Source organism: Capricornis sumatraensis, chromosome 16 (assembly GCF_032405125.1).
Source record: "Capricornis sumatraensis isolate serow.1 chromosome 16, serow.2, whole genome shotgun sequence".
Lineage (NCBI taxonomy): Eukaryota > Metazoa > Chordata > Mammalia > Artiodactyla > Bovidae > Capricornis > Capricornis sumatraensis.
Genome location: NC_091084.1, coordinates 2,791,220 through 2,809,920, shown reverse-complemented (window position 1 = coordinate 2,809,920; position 18,701 = coordinate 2,791,220). Strand labels below are relative to the sequence as shown.

Sequence of the window (18,701 nt, the reverse complement as noted above, 5' to 3'; positions counted from 1 at the left end):
AAGGGATTTGTTTTAGGTCATACCTGAATGGTCTAGTGGTTGCCCCTACTTTCTTCAGTTTAAGTCTGAATTTGGCAGTAAGGGATTCATGGTCTGAGCCACAGTCTGCTCCAGTTTTTGTTTGTTCAATCACAGGAAATTTTGGATGCTGAAAAGAAGATAATAGTCCTTTTAATGTGTTCTCAAAGAGATCCACGAGTCCAAAAATTTAATCCAACTCAGGTAAAGAAGGAGGAATTCATAATTATAATAAGCAAGCTCACAAGATTGATATTTAGGGAAACAAGAATGTGAGAATCTTAAAGTGAAAAGAACAGTGCTCTTCTGTGGTGCATCACATCTTTCTCTGCAATCCAGATGGTGAGAATGGTCCATGTATCCATAACTACATGCATATGTAAGGATTGTTAATCTTTTCTTCTGGAGAAGGGAATGGCAACACATTCCAGTATTTTTGCCTGGAGAATTCCATGAACAGAGGAACCTGTTGGGCTACTGTCCATGGGGTCACAAAAGAGTCAGACATGACTGCGGACTAACACCAATCTGTTCTTACACATGATGTTGTAGACAACCTTTCTACTCTTATCTTTATGATATATTCTATCAGTTCAGTTCAGTTCATTGCTCAGTCATGTCCAACTCTTTGCGACCCCATGAATCGCAGCACACCAGGCATCTCTGTCCATCACCATCTCCCGGAGTTCACTCAGACTCACGTCCATCGAGTCCGTGATGACATCCAGCCATCTCATCCTTGGTCGTCCCCTTCTCCTCCTGCTCCCAATTCCTTCTGGCATCAGGGTATTTTCCAATGAGTCAACTCTTCTCATGAGGTTGCCAAAGTACTGGAACTTCAGCTTTAGCATCATTTCTTCCAAAGAAATCCCAAGGCTGATCTTCAGAATGGACTGGTTGGATCTCCTTGCAGTCCAAGGGACTCTCAAGAGTCTTCTCTAACATCACAGTTCAAAAGCATCAATTCTTCGGCGCTCAGTCTTCTTCACAGTCCGACTCTCACATCCATACATGACCACAGGAAAAACCATGGCCTTCACTAGACCGACATTAGTGGGCAAAGTAATTTCTCTGATTTTGTTTTATTTTTATTTTATTTTATTTTGGAAATGACTATATTTTTTTAAGATTTGAAATATCTTTAATAGTGCAATAATATTCTATGACATGGGCTCTTAGAATTTATTTCTAGTCTACTACGCATGTACACCCGTGGTGGATTCATGTCAATGTATGGCAAAACCAATACAGTATTGTAAAGTAAAATAAAGTAAAAATAAAAATTAAAAAAATAAATAAAGAATACTACATGACTATGCTTTTAAGAAAAAGTAATTTACACAAGCAAGCTATGTACCAAATGAAACTTTTGAAATTTAAATAAATTCAGTTCAGCTCAGTCACTCAGTTGTTTCCGACTCTTTGTGACACCATGAACTGCAGCATGCTAGGCCTCTCTGTCCATCACCAACTCCTGGAGTTTACCCAAACTCATGTCCATTGAGTCAGTGATGCTATCCAACCATCTCATCCTCTGTTTTCCCCTTCTCATCCTGCACTAAATCTTTTCCAGCATCAGGATATTTTCCAATGAGTCAGCTCTTCTCAGCAGGTGACCAAAGTATTGGAGTTTCAGCTTCAACATCAGCCTTTCTAATGAATATTCACATCCTTTAGGATGGACTGTTTGGGTCTCCTTGCTGTCTAAGGGACTCTCAAGAGTGTTCTCCAACACCACAATTCAAAAGCATCAATTCTTCAGTGCTCAGTTTTTTTTATAGTCCGACTCTCATATCCATACATGACCACTGGAAAAACCATAACCTTGACTAGATGGACCTTTGTTGGCAAAGTAATGTCTCTGCTTTTGAATATGTTGTCTAGGTTGGTCATAACTTTCCTTCCAAGAAGTGTCTTTTAATTTCATGTCTACAGTCACCATCTGCAGTGATTTTAGAGCCTAAAAAGATAAAGTCAGCCACTGTTTCCACTGTTACCCCATCTATTTCCCATGAAGTGATAAGTCTGAATGCCATGCTCTTAGTTTTCTGAATGTTGAGATTTAAGCCAACTTTCTTACTGTTCTCTTTCATTTTCTTTTAGGACTCTGAAGGAGAGGGAGATAGTGGGATGATTTGCGAGAATGGCTTTGAAACATGTATACTATCATGTAAGAATCGAATCAACAGTCTATGTTCGATGCAGGATATAGGATGCTTGGGATTGGTTTACGGGGATGATCCAGAGAGATGATATGGGGTGGAAGGTGGGAGGGGGTTCATGTTTGGGAACTCATGTACACTCGTGGTGGATTCATGTCAATGTATGGCAAAACCAATACAGTATTCTAAAGTAAAATAAAGTAAAAATAAAAATTAAAAAAAAAAGAAAGTGAAAAAGGACAGTAAGAAAGTTGGCTTGAAGCTCAACATTCAGAAAACTAAGATCATGGCATTCAGATGTATTAATTCATGTCTCTGCTTTTGAATATACTGTCTAGGTTGGTCATAACTTTTCTTCCAAGGAGTAAGCGTCTTTTAATTTCATGGCTGCAATCACCATTTGCAGTGATTTTGGAGCCCCCCAAAATAAAGTTTGACACTGTTTCCACTGGTTCCCCATCTATTTCCCATGGAGTGATGGGACTGGATGCCACGATCTTCATTTTCTGAATGTTGATCTTTAAGACAACTTTTTTGTTCTCCTCTTTCACTTTCATCAAGAGGCTTTTTAGCTCCTCTTCACTTTCTGCCATAAGGGTGGTGTCATCTGCATATCTGAGGTGATCGATATTTTTCCCAGCAATCTTGATTCCAGCTTGTGTTTCTTCCAGTCCAGCGTTTCTCATGATGTACTCTGCATATAAGTTAAATAAGCAGGGTGACAATATACAGCCTTGACGTACTCCTTTTGCTATTTGGAACCAGTCTGTTGTTCCATGTCCGGTTGTAACTGTTGCTTCCTGACCTGCATACAGATTTCTCAAGAGGCAGGTCAAGTGGTCTGATATTCCCATCTCATTCAGAATTTTCCTCAGTTTATTGTGATCCACACAATCAAAGGCTTTGGCATAGTCAGGAAAGCAGAAATAGATGGTTTTTTTCTGGAACTCTCTTGCTTTTTCCATGATCCAGCAGATGTTGGCAGTTTAATCTCTGGTTCCTCTGCCTTTTCTAAAACCAGTTTGATCATTAGGGAGTTCGCGGTTCACATATTGCTGAAGCCTGGCTTGGAGAATTTTGAGCATTACTTTACCAGCATGTGAGATGAGTGCAATTGTGCGGTAGTTTGAGCATTCTTTGGCATTGACTTTCTTTGGGATTGGGATGAAAACTGACCTTTTCCAGTCCTATGGCCACTACTGAGTTTTCCAAATTTGCTGGCATATTGAGTGCAGCACTTTCACAGCATCATCTTTCAGGATTTGAAACAGCTCCCCTGGAATTCCATCACCTCCACTAGCTTTGTTTGTAGTGATGCTTTCTAAGACCCACTTGAGTTCACATTCAAAGATGTCTGGCTCTAGATTAGTGATCACATCATCATGATTATTTGGATTGTGAAGATCTTTTTTGAACAGTAAAGGATGTTAATAAATGGTATCTTAGGAACTGAATGCTGGTAAAGGATCAACTAATTTTTCATGGGGTGAATTTGTGTTCCACTGGCATTCTTAAAAGCACACATGTTTGTGTTTGTTGATCCTATAGTCTTAATAGGTAACCAAAAAGTTTCACTGTACAAAATAGGAAATTATATCTTATAATAACCTTAAAATATAGGCAGAAAGATAACTGAATCACTGTGCTATACACCTGAAACTAACACACTTTAGTAAATTAACTCTACCTCAATAAGAAAGAAACAAAAAGGAAAAACAAACACATAGACACAGACATAGGTGATTAGCATCATGCTCTGCCCCTATCAACTCAAGGCACTAAAATGTGCATTTCAAAGCCTGCCAATCCTTTGTTGAGTGCAAGTGAATAAGCAAATATATATATATATATATATATATATATATATATACACACACATATTAGTTTTCTGGGTTTTAGAAAGATTATTGGGGACACCACTATTCTGGCTTAAATGGCTTCCTTGTGGAAACTTAGTCACATTTTTTTTTCTTGAGGTCAGATTTAAAAGATTAGTCAGGCATCACTCATTTTTCTCAGAATGAAAATCGCTATTACTTTATGATATTTTCTGGTGACATTTTTATGTACATATCACTGATATTTTTCTCATTTCTTAAACATGAAAAAGTGTGGGTTGGAGGTTGTTAAAAGACTTGCTCATAATTACAGACCCACCAAGGGATCCAATCAAGATTTGAACTCAGGTGGCATTCCAACTGTGCAGCTATGCAAGACTGACTATGCCAGCCCTGTCTGTTCCCAGGTAGTCATCCCAATGTGTTTGTGCTCAGCCTCTATGTTAGCGAGGGCTAGGTGAGGAAGAATGGACTCACTCATATGACTGGTGTCCAGCTTACTGTGAGAAAGGAGGTCCAAAAGAGAATATAACCAGATGTCTAATCTTTCAGCAATCTAATTAAGGCTTATTTATATGGTGGTGTCAGAATGTCAAAAGTGAGAAGAGAAGCAGTAATGTTTCTTGTATGTGTGTTAGTTGCTCAGTTATGTCTAACTCTTTGTGAACCCATGGACTGTAGCCTGCCAGGCTCCTCTGTCCATGGAACTCTTCAGTCAAGAATGATGGATTGGGTATCCTTCCCTTCAAGGGTTCTTCCTGACCTAGGGATCAAACCCGTGTCTCCTGCATAGCATGAAGATGCTTTACTGTCTGATCCACTAGGAAAGCCCAGTGTTTATTGAGATCCATGCTTAATATCTACACGGTGCTTCCAGTGTGGCAAACTATTTGTCAACACAAACCACAACATAATTCTAGATCAAAGGATAGAATAAGATAATCTACCCTTGATTTCATGAAATCAGTTTAAAAAGAAAAATCATTAAAAATATTAATCACATAGATTATTGGTTTGTGGTTAATTTACCTTAGAGACTGATCCCGGGTCTCTTGCATTGTAGATGAGTTCTTTACCATCTGAACCATCAGGGAAGCCCATTAGAGAGTTAGTTTGGTGAGCTACAGTCCATAGCATCACAAAGAGTCAGACTGAAGTGACTTAGCACACTTTACACACACACAGCATATAATATGATTAATCTGTGAACTCAGAATGATGAATAATTGACTTGGTCTTTTAATAGAATGTTCTAAAATTTCCACGAAATTTATTTATTCACTCTCGCCAAGATTTTGTAGCTTCTTGTGTAAAAATACAGAAAGGATGCTTCCACTGTTAACTAATAATTTGAAAGGATCTTGTCTTTAAGACTTTCCTAGTCTTTGGGGGTTTGATTGCTATATAAATACACATTCCTGGTTAGAAAAGGAATTGAAATGGAGTCTTTGAGTTTGTTTGTTACCATAAGTTCCCAGTTAATACAAGCTGTAGTAATTTTCCCAAGACTTCTTAATGCTTCTTTCCTACATTTATCGGAGGGTAGACTCAGCAGGGAATAAAGAACTAAGGATTTCAGAGAAATTTCTATTTAGAGCGAACTTTTCATCTCTTTCAGTCCATTCTCTGATTTGCATTCAAAATTAACCTTGAAAATATAAATCTGGCCATGTTACTTCCTCATGATGGCTGCTGCTTCTGCTGCTGCTAAGTCACTTCAGTCATGCCCGACTCTGTGCGACCCCAGAGACAACAGCCCATCAGGCTCCCCCGCCCCTGGGATTCTCCAGGCAAGAACACTGGAGTGGATTGTCATTTCCTTCTCCAATACTCATGATGGCAGTGTTCCCATTTGTGTTGCTTTCAAGAGCCAGATTCCCAATATGGCTTCCAATAAGCTTAGTGAATGGATAACTCTTACAACTCATTCCTGATTCCTCTCTCCATCCCTTTCTTAAGTTAACCATTCATAGTTTCTTAGCTCACCAGACTCTCATGTTAAGGATCTGATCATGAAAATCCTCTAGTCTCTTAACATTACCCTTGACAAGGAGCCACAATTGGATTCATTTTACAGGGTCATATAAATATCTATTCTTCTGGGAAAACTTTTGGCATAGACCAGAACATTCTTTTTTTCCAGTTGTATTCCTCTTTAGAGGGCAGTCATAGAAGAGTAGTAATTGGTCTGTGCAGATATTTTAGTTTTGTTCCCCAAATTATATTATATTAAAAGTGAATATTATGTTTATGGTGGTATATATAGAATATTATTCAATCATAAAATAATAAAATAATAGCATTTGCAACCACATGGATGAATCTAGGCACTTCCCAGGTGGTGCTAGTGGAAAAGAACCCTCCTGCTAATGCAGGAGATGTAAGAGACTTGGGTTTGAACCCTGGATATGGAAGATCACCTGAAGGAGGAAATGGAAACCCACTCCAGTATTCTTGCTGGAAAATTCCATGGACAGAGGAGTCTGGTGGGCTATAGTTCATAAGGTCACAAAGAACTGGACAGGACTGAGCATGCATGTACACCATCCTACACATAAAAGCTATAAATAATAAGAACATGCATATACAGGAAACCTAGTCAATACTATGCAATGGCTTATGGGAAAGGAATCTAAGAAAGAGTGGATATATATGTGTGTGTGTGTGTGTGTGTGTGTGTATATATATATATATATATATATATATATAATGAATTTTCTTTACTATACATCTGAAACAACATTGTAAATGAACTGTACTTTGATAAAAATTTTTTATATGAGCTTAATAAGTCTCAGATATTTTTTATTCTTTAGTCAAGTGAGAATGTAGCAGAGAAAATTTATAGTAATTATTGAAATGGTGTCTATAGCCTTTTTATTCATTTATTTTTTGTGTTGCGTTACTTTTTCTTCTTTTAATATTTATTTATTTATTTATTTTTTGGCTGTATCAAGTCTCAGTTTCATTGCGATACATCTTTGATGTTCATGGTAGCATGCAGGATCTATTAGTTGCAGCATGCTAACTCTTAGTTGCAGCACTTGGGATCTAGATGCCTGAACAGGGATTGAACCTGGGCCTCTGACCTTGAGAGAGTGGAGTCTTAGCCACTGGACTTCAAGGGAAGAACCTATAATGCACCCTTTTATGCATTACCAATATAAAGAAAGCTGAGCACTGAAGAATCGATGCTTTTGAACTGTGGTGTTGGAGAAGACTCTTGAGAGTCCCTTGGACTGCAAGGAAATTGAACCAGTCCATCTTAGAGGAAATCAGTCCTGAATATTCATTGGAAGGACTGATGCTGAAGCTGAAATTCCAGTACTTTGACCACCGTATGTTGAAGAACTGACTCATTTGAAAAGACCATGATGCTGGGAAAGATTGAAGACAGGAGAAGGGGATGACAGCGGATGAGATGGTTGGATGGCATCACTGACTCTATGGACATGAGTTTGAGTAAACTCCGGGAGTTGGTGATGCCCAGGAAGGCCTGGCATGCTGCAGTCCATGGGGTCGCAAAGAGTCAGACATGACAGAGCGACTGAACTGAATATAATAACCAGAATCTCCACCCAAGATAATTCTATTAAGTTTGAGTATATCTAGAAAGCTGTATTGTACAACTGAATAACAATGACACTATAACTGTGAAGCTCTTAGAATGTATGGGAATCAATCATGTAACTAATATACTTTTGTTGAAGTTCTAATAGATGAAGACAAGTGGTAAGAGGGAAGATTGTAAAAATTTAAGTTAACACAAGTTTACAGAACCTAGGATATAAGACTAAAGTATCTGTGCTTTGGGTATGAATGAGAAAAAATCCATTATATGCTGAAAAAACAAAACAAAAAAAAAGGAATGGCCTCAGGACTCCAAAGGTGATTTTACCATCATGTCATCAGTCAAGTCACATCCTCTCTGAACCCTCAGCTACACTGGAAACGTTAGGATAACAAGTCATTGAAAGATTAACTACTTCACTAAGTAACAAGTGGAACCAATATATCTTGAGGTAGAAATTTCGGATTTGCATTCTAGGTATAGAATTGTCTCTGGTTTGCCTCAAAGATTAATATTTTAATATTAAAGTAAATCACAGTTCTCTTAGTTTTAGCTTTCTTTCACTGCCTCTATGGGGGCTTCACAGGTGGAGCTAGTGGTTAAGAATCTGCCTGTCAATGCAGGAGATGTAAGAGATGCAAGTTCAATCTCTGAGAGCTCTGGAAGTTCAAGATATAAACCTGGAAGGATTCATAAGTTTTCAATGGAGATTTGACACCAAAAAGTTGGTTCTTTGTAATATTCAACACTACTGAATCCAAATATGCTGTAACTATGTATATAAATCTCACATCAACTAGAGAAAGTGCAGAATAAAAACTCACTTTGAAGGTAAAGAAATTCAAGTTGTCAGAGAATTATAGGATTGCCTTAGCTCGAAGAAGAAGAGAAAAACATATTTACTTATTAGAGAGGTCAAGGCTTAACAGTTGAGAACATGAGGTCTTGGTACAGAAAATTCTAGGTTCAAATACTATCTCTGCTTTTGATCAGTTCTAGGTCCTTGGAAACATTTCTTAAACTACATGAGGATTATAATAATATCTTAATAACTGTGAAAAGTATTAAGTGGGTTAAGTATAGGATTTAGGACACTGTCCAAACAAAATGAAATGTGTGTGTGTATGTGTGTGTGTGTGTATTTCTGTGTGCACTAGTAGTGACAAGAGCAGTACAGTGTACTGATATTTGTTGAACAATCAGCAGCATGCTAGACATATAGATTCTCAATAATACATGCAAAATACTCAACATTTTTCACCACTCATCATGTACTAGACATTTGGCTGATATTTTCCTGTATATCTGCTTAACTCAATCAGACAACCTGTCAATGTCATCATTTTATTCATTCATTTGATAAGACTCAGATACTCACCCTTCATTAAGCAAATAGCAAGTGAAGGCCCTAATTCTAAAATCAGTTATTTTATCCAATTCATGTGGTCTTCCCAAGTGACAGACTGAAGATACAGTATTTTACCAACATTGTAAGGGATTAATATGCCTCCTTTCAGTTGCTAATTGATACTTCTATTTCTTTATTCCAAAAGGAAAATCAGCATTTTTTTCTCATTATCTTATTAAGCTTTCTCCTAGTGGACATGGAAATTGGAAATCATACCATCCTGACTGAATTCATCTTACTGGGTTTCTCAACAGACCTCCAGTGGCAACTAATACTATTTGGAGTATTTCTGACTGTCTATTTGGTAATCTTGTCAGGTAACATGACCCTGGTTATCTTAATTCATATTGATCCCCACCTGCACACACCTATGTATTTTTTCATTGGCAATCTCTCTTTCTTGGATTTCTGGTACACCTTTGTGTACACTCCTAGAATGCACTTGTAGCTCAGAAGATAAGTGCTTTTCCTTGGCTGAATGTGGAACCCAACTATTCTTTTCTTGTGTTGTAGCCTACCTATACTGAGTGCTTTCTCCTAGCAGTCATGGCATATGACCGCCACATGGCAATCTGTAACCCGCTACTTTATTCAAGTTTGTACCAGACTTGTTGCTGGCTCCTGTATAGAAGGGTTCTTGGATGCCATCGCCCATACTGCCAACACTTTTCACCTGAGTTTCTATGGTGAAACATATCATTGACCATTTCTGTGATGCACCACCACTGGTGAAGATGTCATGTACAGACACCAAGGTCTATGAGGAGGTCCTCCTGGGTCTTGTGGGTTTCATGGTCCTCTCGAGCATTCTTGTCATCATTATTTCCTATTTCCACATCTTTCTGGCTATTCTGAGAATCCACGCACCTTCAGGAAGGCGCAAGGTTTTTTCCATCTGTGCTTCACACCTGGTCTCGATCATGCTCTTCTATGAATCATTGCTCTTCACATATTCAAGGCAAAGTTCCACCTACTCCCTGAAGAGAGACAAAATGGCTGCTCTGTTCTACATTGTGATCAACCCACTGTTCAACCCTCTCATCTATAGACTGAGAAACAAAGACATCAAGAGGCCTTCTGGAATGCAACAAAGACCATAAGACCTCAGAGATGAAGGTGATCATTTTTTTTTCCAGAATGTTCTCATTGTGTTTTCTAACTTATTGGCTTATTTATGTGTTTGTAAACATTACTATATTTCAGGTAAATGCAGCATGTTATACGTAAAATAAGAAACATTGGTTAAACCATATTGTTTTTTAATACTCCCTTTTTGTGATTAAACTATTTTAAACCTGCAATATTAGTTTGTTTGATGTTTTAAGATACTGTAGGATGCTTCATTTTGTAGTTGTGGTTTCGATGCTTAGTCATGCTGGACTCTTGCAACTCTGGGAACTGTAGCTCACCAGGCTCCTCTGTCCTTGGGTTTCTCCAGACAAGAACGTTAGAGTGGTTTGCCATTTTTTTTCTTCAGAGGCATCGGACCCACATCTCCTAAACTGCAGATGGATTTTTTTTTTTTTTTTACCACTGAGCCATTATGAGAAACTTATTATGCTTCTTAGTGATACCATATTTTCCATAACATTTATCTGTCTGATTATCTTTGGAAAGTCTTAGAGAGAAAAAAAGAATTTGATTTTTTAAAATAAAATTTGATTTTGAATCTCTGTGCACAAACTTCATTCTGTGGGGAAAATATTTGGAATGGCTAAATTTTTGGAAATTAACTTAAGATTTTATACACTTTTATTTTTAGCAAGTAATTCTTCCACACTTATTCAAGAGCTCTAAATGAGTACATAGAAAATATCATTGTAAATTTATGTCTTTATAAAATTGATGTATTATACATTAATTTAATATAGGGTCATATATTTGGCAAAATATTAAACTGATGTAGATGAAATGCTAGGTCCATGAATCAAGGCAAATTGGAAGTGGTCAAATAAGAGATGACAAGAGTGAACATAGACATTTTAGGAATCAGCAAACTAAAATGGACTGGAATGGAGGAATTTAACTGAGATGACCATTATATGTACTACTGTGGGCAAGAATCCCTAAGAAGAAATGGAGTAGCCACCATAGTCAACAAAAGAGCCTGAAATGCAGTACTTGGATTCAATCTAAAAAATGACAGAATAGTCTCTGTTTGTTTCTAAGGCAAACCATTCAATATCACAGTAATCCAAGTCTATGCCCTGACTAGTAATGCTCAAGAAGCTGACGTTAAACAATTCTATGAAGACCTAGAAGATGTTCTAGAACTAACAACCCAAAAAGATATCCTTTTCATTTTAGAGGAGTGGAACACAGAAGTAGGAAGTCAAGAAATACCTAGAGTAAAAAGCAAATTTAGCCTTGGAGTACAGAATGAAGCAGGGCAAAGGCCAGTAGAGTTTTGCCAAGAGAACACACTGGTCATAGCAAACACCCTCTTCCAACAACACAAGGGAAGACTCTACACATGGAAATAACCAGATGATCAATACCAAAATCAGATTGATTATATTCTTTGCAGCCAAAGAGGGAGAAGCTCTATACAGTAAAAAAAAAAAAAAAGACCAGTAGCTGACTGTAACTCAGATCATGAACTCCTTACTGCCAGATTCAGACTTAAATTGAAGAAAGTAGGGAAAACAACTAGACCACTCAGGTATGACCTAAATCAAACTCCTTATGATTATACAGGGGAAGTGCAAAATAGATTCAAGGGATTAGACCTGATAGACAGAGTGCCTGAAGAAGTATGGACGGAGGTTCATGACATTGTCCAGGAGGCAGTGATCAAGACCATCCCCAAGAATAAGAAATGCAAAAAAGCAAAATGGTTGTCTGACGAGTCCTCACAAAAAGCTGAAAAAAGAAGAGAAGCTAAAAGCAAAAGAGAAAAGGAAAGATATGGCCATTTGAATGCAGAGTTCCAAAGAATAGCAAGGAGAGATAAGAAAGCCTTCCTCAGTGATAAATGCAGAGAAACTGAGGAAAACAACAGAATGGGAAATACTAGAGTGTGTCTTAGAATTATTTAAATCAGTTTCTACACCCCGCAGGATTGTAGATTCCTGCAAACCCTTAGGATTAGATGGCAATTAAATACAACTGTGTTTTGAAAAATTGGGAATTAGTAAGATGGAGAAGGTGACGACAGAGGATGAGATGGTTGGATGGTATCACCAACTCTATGAGTTTTACATCGAGTTTGAGCAAGCTCCAGGAGCTGTTGATGGATACAGAAGCCTGATGTGCTGCAGTCGATGGGGTCACAAAGAACTGGACATGACCGAGTGACTGAACTGAAGATGCAGATTTTTTTTTTTTTTTGAGACTAAGTTTTCCTAGTGAGAATTTTCAATCTCATTTTTCTTTAGTTATGTAGAATCCAAATTAAACTTATGTGTATACATATGCATACCATATATACATATGTTCAGAACATGCATATATATATATATATATATATATATATATATATATATATATATATATATATACTGCTAAGTCACTTCAGTCATGTCTGACTGTGTGCGATCCCATAGACGATAGTCAACCAAGCTCTGCCAACCCTGGGATTCTCCAAGCAAGAACACTGGAGTGGGTTGTCATTTCCTTCTCCAGTGCATGAAAGTGAAAAGTGAAAGTGAAAAGTGAAAGTGAAGTCGCTCAGTCATGTCCGACTCTTTGCGACCCCATGGACTGCAGCCTACCAGGCTCCTCTATCCATGGGATTTTCCAGGCAAGAATACTGGAGTGGGGTGCCATTGCCTTCTCCATATATATGTATACACATATGTTATTAAAATCATGTGGATATTAAAATCAAATGTTCACTAACATTATTTTTAAACATTATAATTTATTTATTTTTAATTGAGGGAGAGTTTCTTTCAGTATTGTGTTGGTTTCTGCCATACATCAACATGAATCAGCCATAGGTCTGATATAGTATCAGACCTATATATGTGTCTCTCTCTCCTGAACCTCCCTTCCACTTCCCACCCCATCCCACATCTCTAGGTATGTCACAGAGCCCCAGTTTGAGCTCCCTGAATCATACAGCACATTCCCACTGGCTATCTGTTTTACATATGGTAATGTATGTGTTCCCGTGCTACTCTTTCCATTTGTTCCATGGTCTCCTTCCATGCCTTCTATCCACAAGTCTGCTCTCCATGTTTTTGTCTCCATTGCTGCCTTTGTCACATGTTGAATACATTTCCTCTGTTCTTTCAAATCCATGTCCTATCCTTTTAATCTCATCTCTGCTCCAGGTTGCTCAGCTATACTAACTGCATCAGTAGGCACATTTGTTATCTTCATACTTAGTGTGTTTAGCCAGTGATTGTGACTAGAAGGGAAGAGAGTAGGGTCAGAGTGTTTTTTTTTTTTTTCCCAGCCTCCTTTCTTGCAAAAATGTCATAGCTGGCTTCATCCCTGGACTTAAATCATAGATCTTGCTGGATGGCCCATTTCAAAGCTTCCCCTCCATTGCTAATAACCTCTTTCTTTTCTTATATTGATTACTCCAGGAACAGAGGAGGTAACAGCTCTCAGAAGTTATTCAGTTCAGAAGTTATTAGTTCTAGATTAATTACACTAATCTGGAAATTCTGCAAGCCTTAGACATCCTTTGTATTAATACCGTTATTAAACCCTCACCAAATTAACCCGTTTGTATGGCCTTCCACTACCTGCCAGGTTCATAACTGATATTAATATTAGAGCAGTCTCAGGAGACAAGCATTCAAATATAATTGAATTGTTCACATATTTGAAGATTAGACATAAACTCATCCTGGTGGGAAATGGCACAGTAGTAACATATAGCATCTTGGAGTGGTTTGCCGTGCCTTTCTCCAAGGGATCTTCCTGACCCAAGGATCGAACCCATGTCTCTTATGTCTCCTGCGCTGGAAGCTGTGTTCTTTACCACTAGCACCACCCGAGAAGCCCCTGCAGTAGTATCAGACTTACTTAATGATCACCAGTGGCATTACGGAATGAAAGCCAGGTGGAAACAAAGCACTGAGGGATTGTTTCTTGTAGCAAAGAAGCATGCAGATGGAGATTATAAACACCATGGGGGGTGTTGGCTTCTGCTTCAGTTTAAACCTGAGACTATCCAATTGATAAAACAGGTGGCAGCAAGCTTAAACTATATCTTTGATGAAGTCTCTCACTTCTTCTGGTCCTTGGGAAACTACATTTGAGGACAGATGCTATGGCCACATTATAGCAGTGCAGAGTTACCTCCCCAAATAAACTTGTTTTGTATTTAAGGAAAGATAAGAATATGACCAGAAGGGAGTGAGGTTCTGAGGCATAGGGTAGGGGCATTTGGGCAGAGAAGTAAAAATGTGAGAATTTTTCATCTCAAATCCTTAAGTCTCATTTCAAAAACCAATAATTTCTCCCTTTATCTAGGGAATAAGAACTTTCACAGAATTTTCTCATTATTAACTGTACCTCGGAGGATTGAACACATGCAGAAACAAACCTCCCTTTCACCCAACCCCATCATCCTCCCTTTCCTCTGTGTTTAGTGTGAAACTTCAAAATTCACATAGCCCAGACAGTGAAATGCAAAATCTGACCTGCTAAGAATTTCAGGATATCATCAATCAAGGTTGGCAAGAGTCTCTAGAATATCTATAGGAATGGATTCTGAGAGCATGAGGCCAAGGATAATGAAACTTTAAGTTTGTTATGGCTAACAGTACTGATACAGGAACAATAAGCAAGGATTTGGGATTTGAAATCAGAATATCAGACCAACCTAACATGATATTGAAGATGGATGACAGAAATATTGTAAATAAACTATTAGGTGTGATCTACTCCACTGATGCCTAAACATCACCCTCCTCACCTCTCACCTGGCTTCTCAAATGGCTTCAAGAACATACACTTTCCCAAGGTAGTCATTGGAAGGACTGAGGCTGAAGCTGAAACTTCAATACTTTGGCCACCTGATGCAAAGAACTGACTCATTTGAAAAGACCCTGATGCTGGGAAAGATTGAAGGCAGGAGGAGAAGGGGATGACAGAGGATGAGGTGGTTGGATGGCATCACTGACTCAATAGATGTGAGTTTGAGTAAATTCTGGGAGTTGGTGATGACAGGGAGGCCAGGCGTGCTGTGGTTCATGGGGTCACAAAGAGTCAGACACAACTGAGCGACTGAACTGAACTGAACTGAAGAAATACATTGTTTAGGGAGTCATTAGCACCCTTGTAAAGCTTTTGGCAGGAGCTACTATCAGTATGCTATGGGTGATGGCAAGGGAAGCTGCTGTGGGATTGGACTCCAAAATATTAGAAGCCAGGTTGCAGTGCATAACTGTCAGTCTCACACTAGAAAGAATGGCTTAAGTGGATTTTTTTCTGTCACAGTTTCTCTGAAGAGTTAGCTACTGATTGCTGAGGGTCAACACACATGTACACATATATTTGTCCAGTTACAAGAATATTATATATAAAAACTACCTTAGGGGTGAAGGAGCTGAGTGCCTTGTCAGATGAAGGAACTAGCAAATAGAGTGGAAAACCGATGTGCTTAAGGTCACATAGGTAAAACATAACTTTTTCAAGAACCTGGTCTTCCTAATAGATTCTAGGGTGCCATGATAATCTGTTCATAGAAAAAGGACAAAAAGAAAGACAAAAGGGAGAAATGAAGGATACAAAGCTCCAATAGCTATCACACTGAAAGGGAATATTAAGCATTTTAATAATCCATTAACTCGTGACCCTTCCCCAAAGACCTTCCATTAAAGAAAAAAGAAGATAATAGTATTTTTTGAATTTTAGAAGTCACAATAAAGTAGCATAGGAATTTTACCTTTCATTTACCTATTTTTAAAGAGAGTCAGTGTTTTCTGATACTTTCTGATGAAGCTTTAAAGGGAAGGAAATAGTTTTGAGTACTCAGGGAAATAATGACAATTGGTCTTTTTTACTTTTACTCTGTCTCTTTTCTTTCTTTTTTTAAAGAGCTGCAATAGCGGTCCTAAGAAGACAGAGGAACAGGATGCGGAGACCACTTTCTCCCCCACAAATTCATCAAGAGAACATTTAAACACTGAGTAAATTCCACAAAACAACGTCTGAATGCCAGCAGAGGACATCAGGCACCCAGAAAGCAGCCCATTGTCTTTGAAAAGAGGTAGGAAAAAGTATAAAAGATAAAAAAGGACAAAAGAGTTAGGGATGGAGCTCCATCCTGGGAAGGGAGTCTAAAAAAGAGAGAAGTTTCCAAACACCAGGAAACACTCTCATTGCCAAGTCTGTAGCGAGCCTTGGAAGCATAGTGGGCAACATAACAGGGGAGAAAAATAAATAAGTAATTAAAACCCACATATTATGAGCCCAACAGTTACTCCCCCAGTGGAAAAGCAACACAGATGCCTGCACCTGCCACTAGCAAGTGGGGGCTGGGGAGGAAGGCATGGGTTGCATTGCTTAGAGTAAGGATCCAGCCTGAATGCCCCGAGGGTAATCAAAGCGAACTAACTTGGACTAGCAAACCAGACTGTGGGATAGCTACCACGAGAAAAACTCTAAACTAAGACACCACCAGGACCACACACAGAACAAAGTACTGAACAGAATTAGCAGGCTGCAGACCATCCCCCTCCAGTGACAGGCAGCCAGAGCTGGAAGGGGGCAATCACAGCCCCAGAGAGACATCATCTACCAAACTGCAAGCAGGCTTCATTGCTAACTGAGACTTCTTGGGGTTCTGGACAGTAATCATCTGCCTGAGAAGGTGTGCCGGTTGTACACACAGAAAAATGAGCAGCATGGATGGGAGAGGCGATAAGTCACAGCAACCATGCTCGCCAAACACCTCATCACCTGAGCTGCTTGGACCTGGGAAGGACACAAAATGCAAGCCCAATTGAGTCTGCACCTCTGAGGACTACCCGAGTGCCTGAACCTGAGAGGCTTAGACCTGGGATATGCACGCAGCCCAAGGTTGGCCTCTGACGGTTCCCGGCAGAGCAACCTAGAGCCTGAGTTATTTGGGCAAGGAAGGCACACGTGCTGTGAGGGAGGGCACAAGTGCTGTGAGTGAGGGAAGGCCCAGTGTGGCTGACACAGTGCGAGCACATGCCAGTTATTTGTTTGCAGCATCCCTCCCTCCCCACAGTGCAACTGAACAACTGAGCCTAAAAAAAGTGTCCACCACCGCCCTCCTTGTGTCAGAGAGGAAATCAGACACTGAAGAGACCAGCAAACAGAAGAAGCTAAAACAGATGGAACTGCCTTGGAAGTGACAGGTGCAAGAGATTAAAACCCTGTAGTTAGTACCTACTACCTAGGAAGTGGCCTATAGATGTTGAGAAATATAAACCAGACCAAGGAACTATCCAAAAATGAACTGACCCCACACTGCTCACAACACCACCAGAGAAAGTCCTAGATATATTTTTACTCTTGTTATGATCATTCTTTTTTTTCCCTTTTTTTAAAACTTTTTAACATTTTGAAGTCCTCTATTACTCCTTTAATTTTCATTTTTATATCCTACTATTACTTAAAAAAAGACCCTATTTTTAAAGCAAACTTTATATATATGTGTACATATATGTACATATATATATATATATACATATATTTTTAAAAATAATTTTTGTGACTTTTTTTGTTTGTTTTCTTCTCTTTTCTTTAATATTGTGTATTTGAAAATCCAACCTCTACTCTAGATTTTTAATCTTTGCTTTTTGGTATTTGTTATCAATTTTGTACCTTTAAAAACCCAATCTTCAGTACCCATTTTTTCTTGGGAGCGAGATTACTGGCTTGACTGCTCTCTCCTCCTTTGCACTCTCCTTTTTCTCCACCAGGTCACCTCTGTCTCCTCCTTCCCCCTTCTCTTCTCTTCCCAACTCTGTGAATCTCTGTATGTTCCAGACAGTGAAGAACACTTAGGGAACAGATTACTGGCTGGATCTGTCTCTCTGCTTTTCGTTACCCCCTTTTATCCTTCTGGCCACCTCTGTCTCCTTCCTCCCTCTTTTCTTCTCTGTATAACTCCATGAACATCCCTGAGCAGTCCAGACTGTGGAGTGCACATAAGGAAGTGATTATTGACTAGCTTTCTCTCTCCTCTTTTGATTCCACCTCACCTCATTTGGATCACCTCTAACTTCCCCATCACTCTTCTCCATGTAATTCTGTGAACCTCTCTGGGTGTCCCTCATTGTGGAGAAACTTTTCATCTTTAACCTAGATGTTTTATCAATAGTGCTGTATAAACTGAGAAGTCTTGAGACAACTGTAAAAATAAGACTGAAAACCAGAAGCAGGAGGCTTAAGTCCAAATCCTGAGAACATCAGAGAACTCGTGAATCCAGGGAACATTAATCGATAGGAGCTCATCGAATGCTTCCATACCTACACTGAAACCAAGCACCACCCAAGGGCCAACAAGTTCCAGAGCAAGACATACCACACAAATTCTCCAACAGCACAGGAACACAGCCCTGAGCTTCAATATACAGGCTGCCCAAAGTTACTTCAAAACCATTGACATCTCATAACTCATTATTGGACACTTCATTTCATTCCAGAGAGAAGAAATCCACCTCTACCCACCAGCACACCAACACAACCATGCCTAATCAAGAAACTTTGACAAGCCACTGACACAACCCCACCCACAGCGAGGAAACTCCACGATAAAGAGAACTCCA

General features: G+C 39.0%; 1 pseudogene; it reads left to right on the top strand.

Moving 5' to 3' along the window:
• Positions 1-9,193: 9,193 nt before the first annotated feature.
• Positions 9,194-10,111, top strand: LOC138092338 (olfactory receptor 9G4-like; annotated as a pseudogene).
• The last annotated feature ends 8,590 nt before the right edge of the window (positions 10,112-18,701 follow it).